This window comes from Pelodiscus sinensis, chromosome 7 (assembly GCF_052426305.1).
Source record: "Pelodiscus sinensis isolate ZL-2025 chromosome 7, ASM5242630v1, whole genome shotgun sequence".
Classification (NCBI taxonomy): Eukaryota; Metazoa; Chordata; order Testudines; family Trionychidae; genus Pelodiscus; species Pelodiscus sinensis.
Genome location: NC_143058.1, coordinates 14,084,414 through 14,101,822, shown reverse-complemented (window position 1 = coordinate 14,101,822; position 17,409 = coordinate 14,084,414). Strand labels below are relative to the sequence as shown.

The following is a 17,409-nucleotide window of genomic DNA, read 5'->3' as shown; positions in this document are numbered from 1 at the left end:
TTCAGAAAAAAGGGATCACGGAGCCTACATAAATATGGTCCGTGCTCTGTCAGTATCTGCAAACCGCAGGCTTCAGCAGTGCCCTGCCCTCAGACCTAAGAAACAAGATGGTATAGAAGGGGCCAAATGATCAGTAAAGTATTTAGACTAACTCCAGCAAGGGCTTAAAGTTAAAAGCCCAGAGATCTCTCTGTGTTGGTAATTGGTTTGCTCGCTCCCTGCTGTAGCAAGCAGAGGTGGTCATGAAAGCAGGAGTCTTGTAGGTCAGTCACACAGCGCTGATTAAAAAGATGAGAGAAGAGTGCTATGCAAGTGCTCTGTTGCAAAGGACAAGGAGCTGGATTATACACTGAAAAGCCTATTATCCATTTAATGTCAGGGCAGGGATCTAACCAGTAGTTCCATGCACCAGCAGTCAGGTAGGTAGCACAGTGAACTCTAATGCTCTTTTATCTTGGATTCATCTCTGCCCCAAGGAACATACAGCCTCAGTATTATTGGCTGTTTTTAAACCAAGTTTTCCCCTTTCCCCAACTCAGCAAAGCTAGATTGAGTTCTCACTTTGTCTTCCAACAGATCTCCCTTTGAACTGTTCGCTCCTTCCTCATGACCTGTGTCCTTCAATCCTCTCTGAAAAACAGAAGGAGACTCTGACTGCTACTGATATCCCTTATCTCTTCCCTAGGTTCATGCTGTTCATCTTTGCTACTCTACACACCCTTTTGTCTTGGTTTCTGCTTGTGGGATGGCTCTCTCTCCCTCTCTCTCTACCTTGACTGTAACTTCTGAAAAGCTTTAGGACAGCTGTTTGGATAATACAAAGAGGGCCACTAAAAAGCAGGCAGGAGTACCTGTGATGAGCTCTTACATATGGACATGCTTAATAGTCAGAGCTTCAAGTTGGAAACACTTGCACTTCCTTCAACCACGGCCCACAGGCCAGCCAGGCTGACTCAGTCTTCTCCTTTCTAGGTTCGCTGTGCTGAAGTATTTGGGATGACACCTTTAAATCCAGGTCGTGTGTCTTCTAGGTAGGCGTAACCCACACATCTACTGGGTGTGGCTCACTGTCCCATGAAGTGGTACTGAGACCACTTACAGAGAGAGAGAATGAGTTTGCTCCAAAGCCGTAGCTGAGAGGAAGTGGATTTTTAGCTCAAGCAGTAGAGACACATGCACTAAGCTCCAGAGGTCCCAGGTTTGATTCCGCCCATCAACGTTATATAGGCAGTAAACATCCTCAGCCTGTAGCACTTTACATAACAACCGGGGTTTGTCATACAAGTTCCTTGGCTAAAACGTCCACTCCCTGTGCCATTGTATTGCTTTGCTCCAGCTGGTAACTGCTTTCTGCCTCAGAATCGGCAGCATATCGGTAAGGAAAGGATTCTGGCATCTCCTGGCTCAGTCAGAAGGCAATACGTGTACTCAAGATCTATCTTTAGTCAGCTAGATGAATACCACCAGTAAAAAGTTAGGAAATACCTAGTTTTTCTGGGCTCTTTTGTTTGTACCTGTGTCTCATGGCTGAAAAGAATCAAAGTCGAGAACCTAAAATGGAAAGCAGTTGTAATGAAATTGTTGGCTCATAACCACACCTTGAATGCGCCAGGAGAGGACTGTATTGCACTGTATTTTCCAACTGCTAGCAATCGTCAGTTTCATCCAGATTGGAAAGCAGGTAAAAGCAGTAGCTTTTCAAGGGGGATTGGATTCCACAGAGAATCAGGGGCTCTGTGAGAGCAGGAGCCACAGGTCAGCACAGAAGAAACTGTCTACAGAAGTTAGGCTGATTAGTGGGCAGGCACAATGCTAGGACTAAAAAATTTAAGAATCAGTCAAGGTATTAGCCTGCTGCTGGCCGGGGTCCAGCAGTAGCAGGAGGATGTAGGACTAGATAGCATTGGAGTAAATGCACACATGGATAGCAGGAGATCAAGAGCAAAACCCGGAGTAGGGATGTGAATGGTTAACTGGTGAGCATCATTCTTACCAAGTGATGTTTACCAGTTCTGGTTAACTATTAACTGCTGGGAGCTAAAACAGTTTCCCGCCTGCTGCAGGCAGGAGGCTGCTACAGACGGGATGCTCCAGACATCCAGAGCAGCCTCTGTCGATGGGGAGCCTGAGCGCCCCTTGGGCAGGAACTGCTCCAACCCCACTGAGCTTAAGCAGCCTCCGTACCTGTGCCCCTTTTAATCAAGTAACCGGTTAAACCTAGGGTGTGTATAGACTGGCAAGATTTTGCGCAAAAGCATTTGCTTTTGCGCAAAAACTTGCCAACTGTCTACACTGGCTGCTTGAATTTGCGCAAGAGCACTGACTTTGTAATGTAAAAAATCGGTGCTTCTTGCGCAAATGCTTTCATGCTCCCGCTCGGGAAAAAGCTTTCTTGTGCAAGAATACTTGCGCAAGAGGGCCAGTGTAGACAGGGAAGAACTGTTTTGCGCAAAAAAGCCCCAATAGCTAAAATGGCGATTGGGGCTTTCTTGCGCAAAACTGCGTCTAGACTGGCCACGGATGCTTTTGCGCAAAAGCACTTGTTGCGCAGAAGCATCTGTGCCAATCTAGATGCACTTTTGCGGAAATACTTTAAACAGAAAAACTTTTCCGTTAAAAATATTTCCGCAAAATCATGCCAGTCCAGACACAGCCATGGGCTGTGTCTATACTGGGCCACTTATTCCGGAACATCAGCCACTTTTCCAGAATAAGCTGCGAGCTGTCTACACTGGCCCTTGAATTTCCAGAAAAGCAACGATGCTCTACTGTACAAAATCAGCCACTATTCCGGAAAAACTATTCTGCTCCCGCTCGGGCATAAGTCCTTATTCCGGAACACTGTTCCGGAAAAGGGCCAGTGTAGACAGCCCAGTAGTCTTTTCCGGAAAAAAGCCCCAATCGCGAAAATGGCGATCGGGGCTCTTTTCCGGAAAAGCACGTCTACATTGGCCACAGACGCTTTTCCAGAAAAAGGGCTTTTCCAGAAAAGCAGCCTGCCAATGTAGACGGTCCTTTTCCGGAAAAACTGAAAACGGAATAGTATTCCGTTTTAAGCAGTTCCGGAAATTCATGCCAGTGTAGACACAGCCATAGTGTTTAACCAGTTCCACAAGATTTTACATCCCTGGTCAGTTCTGTTGAGCTCTGTAGGCCAGGAATTGGTCTATTGATGGACTAGAAGGAGCACTAGGTCTGGGGACTGCTATGGAGCAGTTATGGCACATGCTGTAGGAACTCCATTCTAGCAGTACACAGAGCATGCTGCCAGACATGCAGGAGGCACTGCTGTAGCCTAGCCTTTGCAGCAACGCCCCACGGTGGCAACAGCTACTGTCACCCTTAATTTATATGTAGTTCACCCTTGCAAAACTCACCGACAACAGGCCATTTTGGACAGGTGAGTAAAATATTAGGATTTGGGGGTTTCAGTCCTCGGTGTGTCTGGGCTGGTCAATGTCCATAGCAGTATGGCAAGGCAAATATGGCACTGAAAGCCTGCAGGGTGTTTCTTGGACACACATGAAAAGAAAATGCTTGCACAGAGGAGTGTACAGTCTATACAGAGAAAAGCATGGGGGAAGGATGCAGTACACACGCAGGCAGAGTGAGTGGTAACCTAAAGGTTAGGTTTACAAGGTGACGCAGTTTGAGAAAACGCTCTCTTTTATTCTGTTCTATTTTCAATCTCATCTTCCACTTTCCGTTGCTTCAGTCCAATTAGCTTCTTCTGAATGTTTCCTTGTGTCAATAATCGTCCTCCTCTCTCCACATTCTTATAGATCTAGTGTTTGTGTCACACCGTTGTATCGTGCACATAAGCAGGGGAGGGAGAAGGTCAGAGAGAAAGAAACAGGCAGTCCTGTAGTGTAAGTGTACAGATAGGATCCCAGCTCCTGCCTGAGGGCCAGGTGGTTGGCAGGCTGGTATAAGTGTCCCAGCACAGGTACTGATGTACTTGAGCCAGGAGCAATATTCCTGAACACATTTTTGTCAGACACACGTTTGTCAGAGGCTGGGAATGGGGTGGGATCACTTGACAATTCCCTGTTCTGGTCATTCTATCTGGGGCACTGTTATTGGCCACTGTTGGCAGACAGGACTCTGGGCTAGATGGACGTTTGGTCTGACCCACTATGGCCGTTCTTATATTCATTTGGCAGAACGGAACAGCTCTGGATTCTCTCAGCTACTGTTCTTCTGCTGCCCTAGCCATGGAGACCTCTCTGAGTGGGTAGTTTACTTAGCAAGAGTCTGAGTCTGCGTGAGACGAGTTCCTCACATGTTTTGGTGTTTTCACTGTCGACGGGCCAAGAAGTAATCCAGCCTTCTTTCCTATGGAGGGCCCACATCCTCCACAAGCCCGAGAAAAGGAATAATAAAGTGATTCTCAGAGCTGCAAGTTGGCCTGGAAAATGCTGGTTTGCCATTCCAAACCAACTAGAAGGACCAGACTGATTCTTGTGTCTGAGCAGATGAGACAGCTGCTCCTCCTGAAAACAAGGGCCAAACCTGTATGAGAGACAGTGCCAGATCAAACATAAGCAAAACAGGAGGAACAACCCTCCCCCTGCAAGGTTCCTTGCATCTGTTAGTGCAGCAAGGCAGGTCCAAGTAACTGCCGTCTCTCAGAACTTGGTTCAGACTCTTCTGTAGAGAGTCTGCCCAGTAGCTGTTCCAAATCAAAGAAAAGGGGTTACCACATGCCAGTAGCTTTCAGGGGAGAAACAGCACCTCAGCTGGCCTCCTCCACTGGGGAGGAAGCCTCCTTTCTTAGGAGACCACCAACAAATAGCCACACGTACACACTGAGTGCATTTTACTAGAATCCCACTCCGCAACACTGGTTAAGCAATCCAGGTCTGAACTTGACTCGAGTGATTTCTGAAGACAGGTTCTGCTGTCTCTGGACTCTCTAAAGCGAATAATAACAGGATGCCAGGTGTGCATGTAACTTGACTCCAAACACTATCTGCAAGCAGAAAAGTGGAAAAGATTCTCTCTTCATTGTCTCAGAAAGGAGTGCATCCTTGCATCACACCCATTATCTGCAGCCTGCAGGGTATTTTTAGATCCTTCCGAGAGACTTCTTCCATTCAGGCAGGCAGCCTGGTATACCAGGCTTCCATTTAGCTGCCATTCCTGCTTTTTGCAGAGGAAAAGCTTAGAAAAGGGTGAGTCACCATTAAATTATAATTAACTTGTGAAGAGCAGCAAAGTCCCCAAGAACACTGAAGAAAATTATAGCAGCCACATGGGACTTAAGTACAGTACTCAAGGCTCTGCCAAATATCCATGTGAGCCTCTTAAGAACTGAGAGAGAATAGTAATGAAAATAGCCTTCTTCTTTGCCATTACATCTGCCAGATGAGTTAGTGTATTATAGGCATTAACATTAGAGCATCATTTTTCAGTTTACAGACTGTCCTGCACCACGATCAGCATTTACCTCCTTCCCAAAACTCATTCTGTTGCACTAACCACAAGATTAAACTCCATACACTTGGGCCCCAAATCCTTAGATTCCAACTTTATGAAACTTTTATTACAAACGAGATCCTGCTGAGGCATTTCGTTATTATATCAGAATGCCGGCTGCCCACAGCAAATCCACACCCGTAGCTTTCATTACAGTGGAGCAGCAAAGGAAACTGTGTAAACATCTCCTTTGTCATAAAGGAAGAGAAGTGAGCTTTTCCCATACCTGTACAGTCTATCAGGGAATCAGTCTCCTGAGCAGAATTTGGCAGAGCAGAGATTCAGGATGTCGTACAGCCTGCTGATTATTTTGCTTGTTGTGGGGTTTTTTTTTAAGCGCTCTCTAAAATCATAAACTCCTGCCTCTTGTTTTCATTAGTCGAGTTTAAGCACCAGCCTTTAGTACAGGCAGAGCTAGGAGGGATGCTTAGTCAGGTTGTCTGATAATTCCCATGATGAGACCTTGTCTTCCATTAGTTAAAATATTTTTGCCAGACTTTTAACTATTTGGGCTGAAATTTTCTATACCAGATGTTTACTTATGTATGAATAAATCTGGAAACATTTAGCTAGAACAGTTCGTCCATTTCCAAGAACAAAGCTAGGAAAATGCGTTCTGCCCATGCTAAAAAATTCTGGCAACCTTTCATTGCGGAGCTCTAGAACAGGGACGGGGAACCTTTTTTGGGTTAGGGGCCCACTGACCCACAGAAAAATCAGTTGGGGGCTGCACACAAGTGAGAAGTGGAAAACACACCCTTCACCGTGGCCTCTGACTGAGAAGGAGAAAGACACTTCCCACATTCCCCTCATACACCAGAGCCTAAGGGGACCCAGCCTAGGAGATTTTGTGTGCTCCAGCCCCTAGAGGAGCAGCAGGCAGCTGGAGCACCAGCATGGGGTCCCCCATGCTGGAGGGGAAGGGGAGCCAGATCCAGGCAAGCTGAGGGCCACATCCGGCCCCTGGGCCTGAGGTTCCCCACCCCTGCTCTAGAGCTCCTATGTGTTGTCTTGAAGTTTGGCAGGCAGGCGGTCCTCCTGGACCATGCTGCTTCCCCCAGCTCCTGTTGGGCAGGAATGGTAAACTGTGGCCAACAGAAGCTACAAGCGGCCGTACCTGCAGATGTGCATGTAAATAAAGCATCTGATGCCCCTACCCAGGTGCTAACCCTGGAGAACCGCGTCTGCCCGCCCCAGTGCAACTAGACCATTACAGCGTAATTCCCCAGTGGTTCCATGCACACTGAACATACTCCAGCGCCGGGCTTAGTAGAACTTCCCTGAAGTTCTTAGCATCTCCAGGCCAGGCCAGGTCCAAGCACAAGACCTTAGAGTGGGAAGCCTGTCACTGCTTGCTTCCAATGCCCCCACTGCTGATGCCCCGGCAGCCAGGAGAAAGAAGCCACCTGAATCGATTGGCCGGGTAGTACAGCGGGACTTGGGAGGGAGTAGATTGGAACAAGGCGCCTGGCGGTATGGGCAGAGGCAATCAGGACTGCCGACTGACTGGGGAAGAAGAGAGAGACTGGGAGTTGGGAGCAGAGGAAACTGGAAAAAAAATGGCATGTGATCGTATAATCCAAACCTGTATAATAATGCATACTCACAAGAGCTACGTCTACACTGTAGCCTTCGTCTGCAAAAGCTTATGCAAATGAAGCACGGAGTGGAATAACGCCGCACTTCATTTGAATAATTAATTAGCAGCCGCTTTTGTGCAAGAGGTTTTTGTGCAAAAAGGAGCTGTGTAGACGGCTCCTTTTTGCACAAAAACCCCCTCTTGCGCAAGAGCCGTTCTTCCTAAAAAAATGAGGAAAAACAGCTCTTGCGCACGAGGGGGGTTTTGCGCAAAAAGGAGCCGTCTACACAGCTCCTTTTTGCACAAAAGCGGCTGCTAATTAATTATGCAAATGAAGTGCAACAATATTCCACTCCACACTTCATTTCCATAAGCTTTTGCGGAAGAAGGTTACAGTGTAGACGTAGCCAAGGGGCGCAATGAAAATTGCGCAGGGCAATTCTGGCATTTCCTGACTTCACCTCCCTGACTTGCACTGCTTGGTAATAGTTGTTTTGTGCTGCAGAAAAAGAAGGCTAAGTTATTTCTTCCTGTTACAGGCATTGCTTTCCCCTCCCCCCTAGGTGTTGCCTTCTCATGTTCTGAACTTCTTGCAGGTTGGTCACGCTATTTCCTTGCTGCCTGGATGGAAATGGAAGGACTGGAATGTATAGCAGAGTTCAGGGTCAAGCCGCTTTGTGTAAAAGGCCCTTTTCTTAGCCAAATCTGTTCCAGTTCCAACAAGTATGTGGCACCTGCCATGTTCGTCTGAGGGAGCCTCTTTAAGTTTGGGAAAGAAACTACGTGACTTCTTATACTTGTAACAAACAGCTGTAGGTGAGGAGTGAATGAAAACAGTGAAGGCTCATTTCATGAGTATAAATTTTAGGATCCATATGCCTCTTTCCAAATCTGATTTCATTATCTATTAGCTCACTAGTAAATACAAGAGGATCTAATACTGGAAGTTGGTGCTTTGCAATCTGAATTAGTAGGGGCATAAAAGATTCCAGTTCTGCAATCAAAACTATTAGGGTGCATGCAGGATGAGGGCAGTAGATTGAAATGGAGATCACGTCTTCCTTTCTGTTTGTTCAGCACCTAGCATTATGGGCCTGTGGTCTTGACTAGGCCTTCTAGGGACTGATGTAGTGCAAATGATCTGATAGCCTAGAGCAGTGTTTCTTAAACTTTTTAAGACAGAGGAACACCAAACAATAATTGTTTTATGAGGAACACCAAAGACTTTTTGTTGAGCAAAAAAAGAAAAGAAAAATAGGGTGAGGGGGAAAGTTAGAGTATGTCTACACTACCCTCTTAGTTCGAACTAGGAGGGTAATGTAGGCATACCGCACTTGCAAATGAAGCCCGGGATTTGAATTTCCCGGGCTTCATTTGCATAAGCGGGGCTCCGCCATTTTTAAAACCCCGCTCGTTCGAACCCCATGCAGCGCGGCTACACGGGGCACGAACTAGGTAGTTCGAACTAGGCTTCCTAGTTCGAACTACCGTTACTCCTCATTCCACAAGGAGTAACGGTAGTTCGAACCAGGAAGCCTAGTTTGAACTACCTAGTTTGTGCCCTGTGTAGCTGCGCTGCACGGGGTTCGAACCAGCGGGGTTTTAAAAATGGCGGCTCCCCGCTTATGCAAATGAAGCCCGGGAAATTCAAATCCCGGGCTTCATTTGCAAGTGCAGTATGCCTACATTACCCCGCTAGTTCAAACTAGCGGGGTAGTGTAGACATACCCCTATTGAGGGGGGAAAAAAGTCACCTGTCCCTTTAAGGGTGGCCATTTTGAACTCTGTTGTTCTCCAGGGCACACTTCTGACTGCCTTGCAGCACACCTGTATACCACAGAACATAGTTTAAGAAACACTGACCTAGAGGGACCATCTTGGTACAGCAAATAAGAGACACTTTCCACTTTTAGGGTGATTTGAACCAAGGATTTTTACAGTGATTGCGTTTTACTTCTTTGGGTCTGCTTCAAGCAGTGTGCTTATTAGTGGATCTGCATAATGAAACATTTTATCTAAAGCGATTCCTAGAAACAGAGCCTGACTCAGACTGATGAGGCTCGGTAGCTATGTGCAGATTTGATTTGGTCCATGAGTAAATAGGATACTTGTGGTTGAGGCTCTGGTGTACTTTCAGACGTCCAGTTGAAAATGCCCTCCCCTTGCCTCCTGCAGTAGACTGTGAGGGAGAGGCAAATACAGCCACTTTAGCCTAGACATGACAGCTCACCCTCGAAACAAGAGGCTGAATTGAAGTTAGGGTACGTATGTAAGAGCAGAGGTCAGTAATCCTGAGAGTTGGAGGGCTGCACTACGGATGCTCAATGTAAACAGTGATAGAAATGTAGCCGTGTTAGTCTGGGGTAGTTGAAGCAAAATGCAGGACAATGTAGCACTTTAAAGACTAACAAGATGGTTTATTAGATGATGAGCTTTCGTGGGCCAGACCCACTTCCTCAGATCAAAAACTGTCTTGCAGCCTGACCGGCTGTGTGCCAAAGGCTGCGGACTGTAAGATCAGTAATAAGAACCAGGCCTTCAAAAAAGCAAAGTGGATTTTCTTAGGCCGTTCTGTGTATTGCGTTTGAAGAAGAGCTTGCTGAGATCACTGCAGACTTCTTCAGAACCGGTGGCACAACTTGCCTCTTCGTCATGGACATGGAATTTACCATAAAAACAACTTATTTTAAAATGAAGCTCTTTCACTTCAGTTTTATTAAAAAAAAAAAAAAAAAAAGTCTGTGCTGGTTTCTTCCCTCCCCCACTGACAAGTGGAGCCTGTTTATAGCCAACATGCCTGCAGACACTGCAGGGGATTATAATATAAACATTGCATCATATTGTCAGTGCATAGGAACTTCAGTTACACTAATTAAAATCTACAGGCAAAAGTGAAATTGACAGCCTATTTTCATTGTCCAGGAAGAGGGAGAAAATGGATGGCCTTGTGATTAAGGAACTGGATTTAGACTTGAGAAACTTGGATTCCTTTCCTGACTCTGCCACAGACTCCCTACATGACCTTGGTCGAGTCATTTTATCTGTGTGCTTTAGCCTATAAAATGGGGCTTTTTGCTATCTGATCCATTTGGACTGCAAGCTCTTTGCATCAGGGAACCTCATCTACTATATACACAGTGCTTAGCTCTGAGGGGGCTCCCATCTCAGTTAGGGCATGTAGGTGCTACTCTTGCAAATAATAAAAGCTGAAAATGAAATAGGTATACAGCAGAAAGGAACAAACAAATTAGATTTTCAAAAGTTATTTGTATCTAACGATCTGAAGAGTTATTGATGCCTAGTAGAGAAGATGATTTTTAGTAACAGAACAGTGGTAGCTGCTTCACATGGGGTTGCCACAACACGCCTCGTTTTTAATTCTTTCCCCCCTCCCCTCCTTATAACTTCCTCAATAAGAAACTGGTCTTCCTGACATTTCACATCATAGCTCACCCCAAGGTAGCATTGTTATCTGGCTAGTTTGGTGACAATTGACAAAGGAGTTTGAAAGTTAGTGATCTGAACATGCATTTAACTTTCTTAAGCTGTTCTTGGCTTCCTCTAGCTCTGGAGAGCTGCACGGTAGGTTAGTCTGTTTGTTTTGTTTGTGCTGACCTTGGGTTCCTGTTTGGAGGTCAGAGTTAGTGGAGTGGAATGTGAGTGAGGCCAAACAGCAAAAATTAAGATGTTTGTACACCAATGTGAGGAGTCCAGGAAATGAAACCAGATATTATAGGAATAACAGAAACATGGTGGAATACTAGGCATGACTGGAGTAGAGGTATTGAAGGGTCTGTGCTATTTAGGAAAGACAGAAATAAAGGTTAAGGTGGTGGAGTAGCATTGTATATCAATGATGAGGTAGATTGTAAAGAATTAAAAAGTGATGGAATGGAGAAGACAGAGTCTATCTGGGGAAAAATCACAATGGGGAAGAAAACTATTAGATCCTCCCCAGGGATAGTGCTTGGGGTGTACTATAGATCACCGGGATCTAATCTGGAAATGGATAGAGACCTATTTAATGTTTTTAAAGAAGTAAATACTAATGGAAACTGCATAATCATGGGAGACTTCAACTTTCCAGATATAAGACTGGAGATCGAGTACTGGTAATAATAATAGGGCTCAGATTTTCCTAGATGTGAGAGCTGATGAATTCCTTCATCAAGTAGTTGCTGAACCAACAAGGGGGGAAGCCATTTTAGATTTGGTTTTTGTGAGTAGTAAGGACCTCATAGAAGAAATGGTTGTAGGGGACAACCTTGGCTCGAACGATCATGAGCTAATTCAGTTCAAACTAAATGGAAGGATTAACAAAAATAAATCTGAGACTAGGGTTTTTTATTTCAAAAGGGCTAACTTTAATAAATTAAGGAAATTAGTTAGGGAAGTGGATTGGATTAAAGAATTTATGGATCTAAAGGTGGAGGAGGCGTGGGATTATTTTAAGTTAAAGTTGCAGAAGCTGTCAGAAGCCTGTCTCCCAAGAAAGGGGAAAAAATGTATAGGTAGGTGTTTTAAACCAAGTTGGATGAGCAAGCATCTCAGGGAGGTGATTAAGAAAAAGCAGAAAGCATGTAAGGAGAGGAAAATGGGAAGGATCAGCAAAGAAAGCTACTTTATTGAAGTTCGAGCATGTAGGGACAAAGTGAGAGAGGCTAAAAGTCATGTAGAGTTGGACCTTGCAAAAGAAATTAAAACCAACAGTAAAAGGTTTTATAGCCATATAAATAGGAAGAAAACAAAAAAAGAAGTGCGACTGCTAATCACTGAGGATGGAGTGGTGGTTAAAGATAATCTAGGCATGGCCCAATATCTAAATAAATACTTTGCTTCAGTCTTTAATGAGGCTAATGAAGAGCTTAGGGATAATGGCAACATAACAAATGGGACTAAGGATATGGAGGTAGATATTACCAAATCCGAGGTAGAAGCCAAACTCAAACAGCTTAATGGGAGTAAATCGGGGGGCCCAAATAATCTTCATCCAAGAATATTAAAGGACCTGTCACATGAAATTTCAAGTCCAAATTTTATGTCGGATCCGCACTTACGAATGGGGCTTTTATCGCCCCGGAGCTCACGGGCGGCGGGACCGCCCAGAGCGCAGCGGTCCCACCACCGTGTCCTCCAGGGCGAGAAAAGCTGCTCCGGGTCTCCCTGGTGTGCTGGGGGGGACTCCCCAACACAGCAGGGAGACCCGAGCAAAGCCGCACAGGCAGCGGGACCTCTGCGCCTCCGCGGCTTTGCTCGGGTCTCCCTGGTCTGCTGGGGGGGGAGGGGGCGCAGCTAGTGCGCCCCCCCGCCCCCCTCCAGCAGACCAGGCTTTTGTTGCGGGATGCCTGGGGTAGAGCAGCTGGGGTGCTGCCTGGTTGGTCCTGCGGGGACCTACCCGGCAGTGCCCCAGCTGTTCTGTCCTAGGAGTCCAGATTCAGCCGCTGTTGAAACTGATCAGCGGCTGATTCCAGGAAGCCGGGGGCAGAGCAACTCTGCCTAGGGCTTCCTGTAGTCAGCCGCTGATCAGTTTCAGCAGCGGCTGAATCTGGAGCCAGTTCCGACTTACATACAAATTCAACTTAAGAACAAACCTATAGTCCCTATCTTGTACGTAACCCGGGGACTGCCTGTACCTCGATTTCAGTAAGGTATTTGATACAGTACCACATGGGGAATTATTGGTTTAATTGGAAAAGATGGGGCTCAATATGAAAATTGAGAGGTGGATAAGGAACTGGTTAAAGGGGAGACTACAGCGGGTCATACTGAAAGGTGAACTGTCAGGCTGAAGAGAGGTTACTAGCGGAGTTCCTCAGGGATCAGTTTTGGGACCAATATTATTTAATCTTTTTATTACTGACCTCGGCACCAAAAGTGGGAGTGTGCTAATAAAGTTTGCAGATGACATAAAGTTGGGAGGTATTGCCAATTCAGAAAAGGATCGGGATATCATACAGGAAGATCTGGATGATCTTGTAAATTGGAGTAATAGTAATAGGATGAAATTTAATAGTGAGAAGTGTAAGGTTATGCATTTAGGATATGTCTACACTGGCCCCCTAATTCGAACTAGGGTGGCTAATGTAGGCATTCGAACTTGCAAATGAAGCCCGGGATTTAAATATCCCCTTCTTCATTTGCATGTTCCTGGGTGGGCGCCATTTTTAAATTCCCTTAGTTCGAACTGACTGCCCACGGCTACACACGGCAGTCAGAAGTTAATCTGAACTAAGTCCTTAGTTTGGATTAACTGTTACACCTCATTGCAGGAGGGACTCAGGAAGCCATTGAGAAGAGGTCGACAATATGAAGGTTGATGGATAATGGAAGGTAGGGTATGGAAAGAGATGTAGGATTTGGGGAAGTGGAGGAGTATTGGAAAGGCCCAAGAGAATCTGGAGAGGGATGCTGGAAGGAGAGTATGGTGGAAATATATAGGGGAACGAAAGGTATGTGTTCAAGGGAGATACAGACATTACAGAAATCCCAATTTCTAATCAAGGAATCCATTCCCAGTCAGGTTGTTTGTCTGAGACTTAGCACTTCTCAGAGCAATGTGCTTAGCGTGAGATCAACAAGAATTTTTCATATACAAAAACTATTGTGAGATGTACTATTGAGGTAGTGTAGGAGCCACAAAGGGACTTAGCTATTGCAATGCTGAGTGTCATTGCAACTAAACTTGTATGGAGGCACCTAGAAAATAAAAGAGACAATACTGCAATCCGCAAAGCCAAGTAAGGCACCTAGGCTCCTGTACAATTGATGTGGAGAGAGAGAGGTGCCTTAGAACATGATCCACAAAAGCCAGCGCATAAGGTGCAGAAGAAGGTGCCAACCATTCCAGGTGAGTGCTCAGCCCCTGAGCTGAGAGTTTAAGGTGGGCTCCTCCTCCTTTCCCTTCCATGTGGAATGGGATCTGACTGGGCCCTGCATGTGACTTAGCTGGCTGAGCAGCTGTCTTCTCGTGGTTCATGAATTGCTCTCGGGCTTAGGTGAGAGATAGGGGCTTAGGTGAGAGATAGGGGTCTACAGGCATACGTGGAGGCAGCAGGGCACATACCCTGGGGCAGACGTTTACTCCGCAAAAACTTTAGCCGCCTTTAGGGATTGGTAAATGTTTTGTGGATCACAGTGGGACCCAAACTGGGACCTGGGCACCTACGCCAGACACCTAGCAGCTCCTTTTGTGGGCATGGACCAGGAACCTTGGTGCTAGGTGCTGTACAAACACTGCAGACAAAGATGATCCCACCCCAAAGAGCTTCCAATCTAAGGGTATGTCCACACTACAGAGTTTTGTTGAAAAAACAGCCATTTTTCTGACAAAACCTAAGTAACGTCCACACTGCAATCGCATTCTTTCCAAATTAAATCGGAAGAACAGAGGGGTTTTTCCAGCATTGGTAATCCTCTTTCTATGAGGAAGAAGTCTTTTTCCAAAAGAACTCTTTCGGAAAAAGGAGTGTGTGGATGGGGAAGAGAGAGTTCTTTCAAAAGAAGAGGAAAAAGTACCAGTGCCCGGGTGGCCACTCCACCCATAGTAATCACAGCTTACATGAGAGATAGCAACCATTCAATATGGACGCTGTCAAAAAAGCAGATCGCTTTTTCAATGCGCTTTTGCAGTGTGGACTCTCTCTTTCGGAAGACATTTTTTCGGAAGACCTCGTCCGGAAAAGCTTCTTCCAAAAGAAGCCTGTGGTCTGGACATAGCCCTAGATTGAAATAGTGGAGCCCAACTTCACATTTAATTTTAGAAAATATCGTTGTTTATTTTTAAAATATCCTGCTCTGTCTCGTTTTCACACGCTGTTTAATTCTGCGATGCGTTATTTTTTTTTCCTTTTGAAACCAAGGAACGGGAGGCAGAGAGGCTGTTCATTATTCCAGAAAATTGCAAATGTCCCTGTTTGTTTTGAATGGCAGTTACAGGACATAAATGTCACACTACAAAAAGATTGTCTTCCAGCACAGTTCACAGTCCCTTTGGGAGCTCTAGGAAAGCTTTTGAGGTGCTTTAGACTTATAATGAAATGAGTCTCTGGGTAACAACCATTCTGTCACCCTGAATGTTAATTTCCATTCATTTGCTTAAGAGCCAGAGAGATGTGTCTTTGTAGAGTAACGTTTTATTAGGGAAAGGGGATTAAGGCAGCAGAATTAGCACAAACTTGGGCTTTACTCTTGGCGCGGCTGTTAACTCACTGGGTAGCCTTAGGCAAGTCATTTAGCCTCTCTGGGCTGTGTCTCCCCATTGGTGATAGAACCCCAGTGAATGCTGGGAGGCTACAGTCCTTAGTGTTTGTATAGCTTAGCTAGTTGGCTGGGTGGAAGGTGCCAGATAAGGAGACGCGGGTGGTGTAAAGCCCTTCGTATTTAAGGATTTATTTTACATGTGCATGGGGGGAGGGGGATGGAGTACATTTGGATTGCTTGTCCAAGGTCTGGAGCTAAAAGCACTTGACTAAAATTGGAACTGGCAAGTGCTGTGTAAGCTGCATCACGCGCCTCTGCCCAGTCACATTCATTGTGACTTGAGATGCCGCATCTAGGTGCCAGCTCTAAATGACTTGCCAGCTCTAAATCTATTTGATGCGCTTGCAACGTACCCGGATGTGGAGTAGGAGGGCACCACCAGCTTCATGGCCACCTGTGTTTAAAGGCAGTGGGCTTGCTCTTACTTAGATCAGCGCACTGCATTTCCTGCCTTGTAAGTCCCCTGCCCTCAGAGGAGTGTGTGACAGGGACCTCTCCCAGAGCACAGCCCCTCCTGGCACAGCACAGCTTTGCAAGCGCTGCCCCTCAGCACTGGCCTTGCGCCAGTTACATGATCACAGCCCAGTATGTAAGTCAGGCTCCTCTTGTTCGGGTTCAGTTTCTTCCACCTTATGGAACTGCTGCCTGATTTTTCAGCTTCACCATCAATGCTGGCTCCCACTCTAGTGACCTCTGAGCCAGGGAGCTCTGCCAGTCCTTCTGACTCTGGGAAGGCTTTGTTTTCCTCTTCTGTCCAGCTCACACCTCCAGCTTCCCTGTCACCAGCGGTGCACTTAAACCCCAGGTTCTTAAAGGTGCCATGCCACAAACCAGGGTCTGGCTGGTCCCAGTTCCCTGGCTGGGCTGGAACAGGGCCAGACCACCCCATTGCGGTGGAAAAGGCTCACCCCCCACCAATGTTAAGGCTGCTGTGGTTTTATAGTATGGAGAGTAAGGTTAGGGTGAGGGAAAGGCAGGGGGTTTGAGGGAAGTGATTATTCCTTTATTTGGCACTGCGAGGTCACATCTGGAATGTTGTATCCAATTCTGGGGCCCCCCAATAATAGAAAGGATGTGGATGCATTGGAGAAAGTCCAGCAGAGGGCAACAAAAATGATTAGAGGGCTGGAGCGCATGGTTTATGGCAGGGGTGGGGAAACAAAGGCCTGGCCCCTGACTTACCTGGATCCAGTCCCCAAGGCTCAGAGCTCCCCCCAGTATTGAGGATCCCACAGTGGTGTTCCAGCCCCCTCAACCCACCACAGAGCTGCAGCACGCTAGCCTGGGCCCTCCTAGACTCCTGTGTGCAAGGGGAATGTGGGGAGTGTCTTTCTCCTTCTCAGTCAAGGGCCCGTCAGTGAGGGTTTGGTTTTGGTGGTTTGATTTTTTGGAGGGAGGTTGTTTTTGTTTTGGGAGTTTGGGTTTTTTGGGGGGGTGTTTGTTTTTTGGAGGGTTTTTTTTTTTTTTTTTGCTTATCACTTGTGGGTGGCCCCCGATTGATTTTTCTGAGAGTCAGTCGTCCCTGACCCAAAATGGTTCCCCACCCCTGACTTCTGAGGAGAGGCTAAAGGATTTGGGTTTATTTGTCTACAGAAGAGAAATTGAGGGGGGATTTGATAGCAACCTTCAACTATCAAGGGATGTTCCAAAGAGCAGGGAGCCAGGCAATTCTCAGTGGTGGCAGATGACAGAATGAGGAGCAATGGTCTCAAGTTGCAATGGGGAAAATCAAGGTTAGATATTAGGAAAACCTGTTTCACTAGGGCTATGTCTAGACTGCAGGCTTCTTTTGGAAGAAGCTTTTCCAGAAGAGATCATCCACACTGCCAAAGTGCATCGAAAAAGTGATCTGCTTTTTTGAAAGATAGCATCCACACTGAATGGTTGCTCTCTCGCATTTAAGCTGTGATTACTATGGACAGAGTGGCCACCAGGGCACCTGTGCTTTTTCCTCTTTCCTCTTCTTTCGAAAGAACTCCCTTTTCCGAAAGAGCTCTTTTGAAAGAAGGCTTCTTCCTCGTAGAATGAGGGTTACCCAATGTCGGAAAACCCCCTCCGTTCTTTCAGTTTTCTTTCGGGAGAACACAATTGCA

General features: G+C 46.2%; 1 protein-coding gene across 1 annotated transcript in view; it reads left to right on the top strand.

Moving 5' to 3' along the window:
* The window catches only part of STEAP3 (STEAP3 metalloreductase), a 40,815-nt gene that overhangs the window by 5,200 nt on the left and 18,206 nt on the right, over window positions 1-17,409 (top strand). The window lies entirely within an intron of this gene.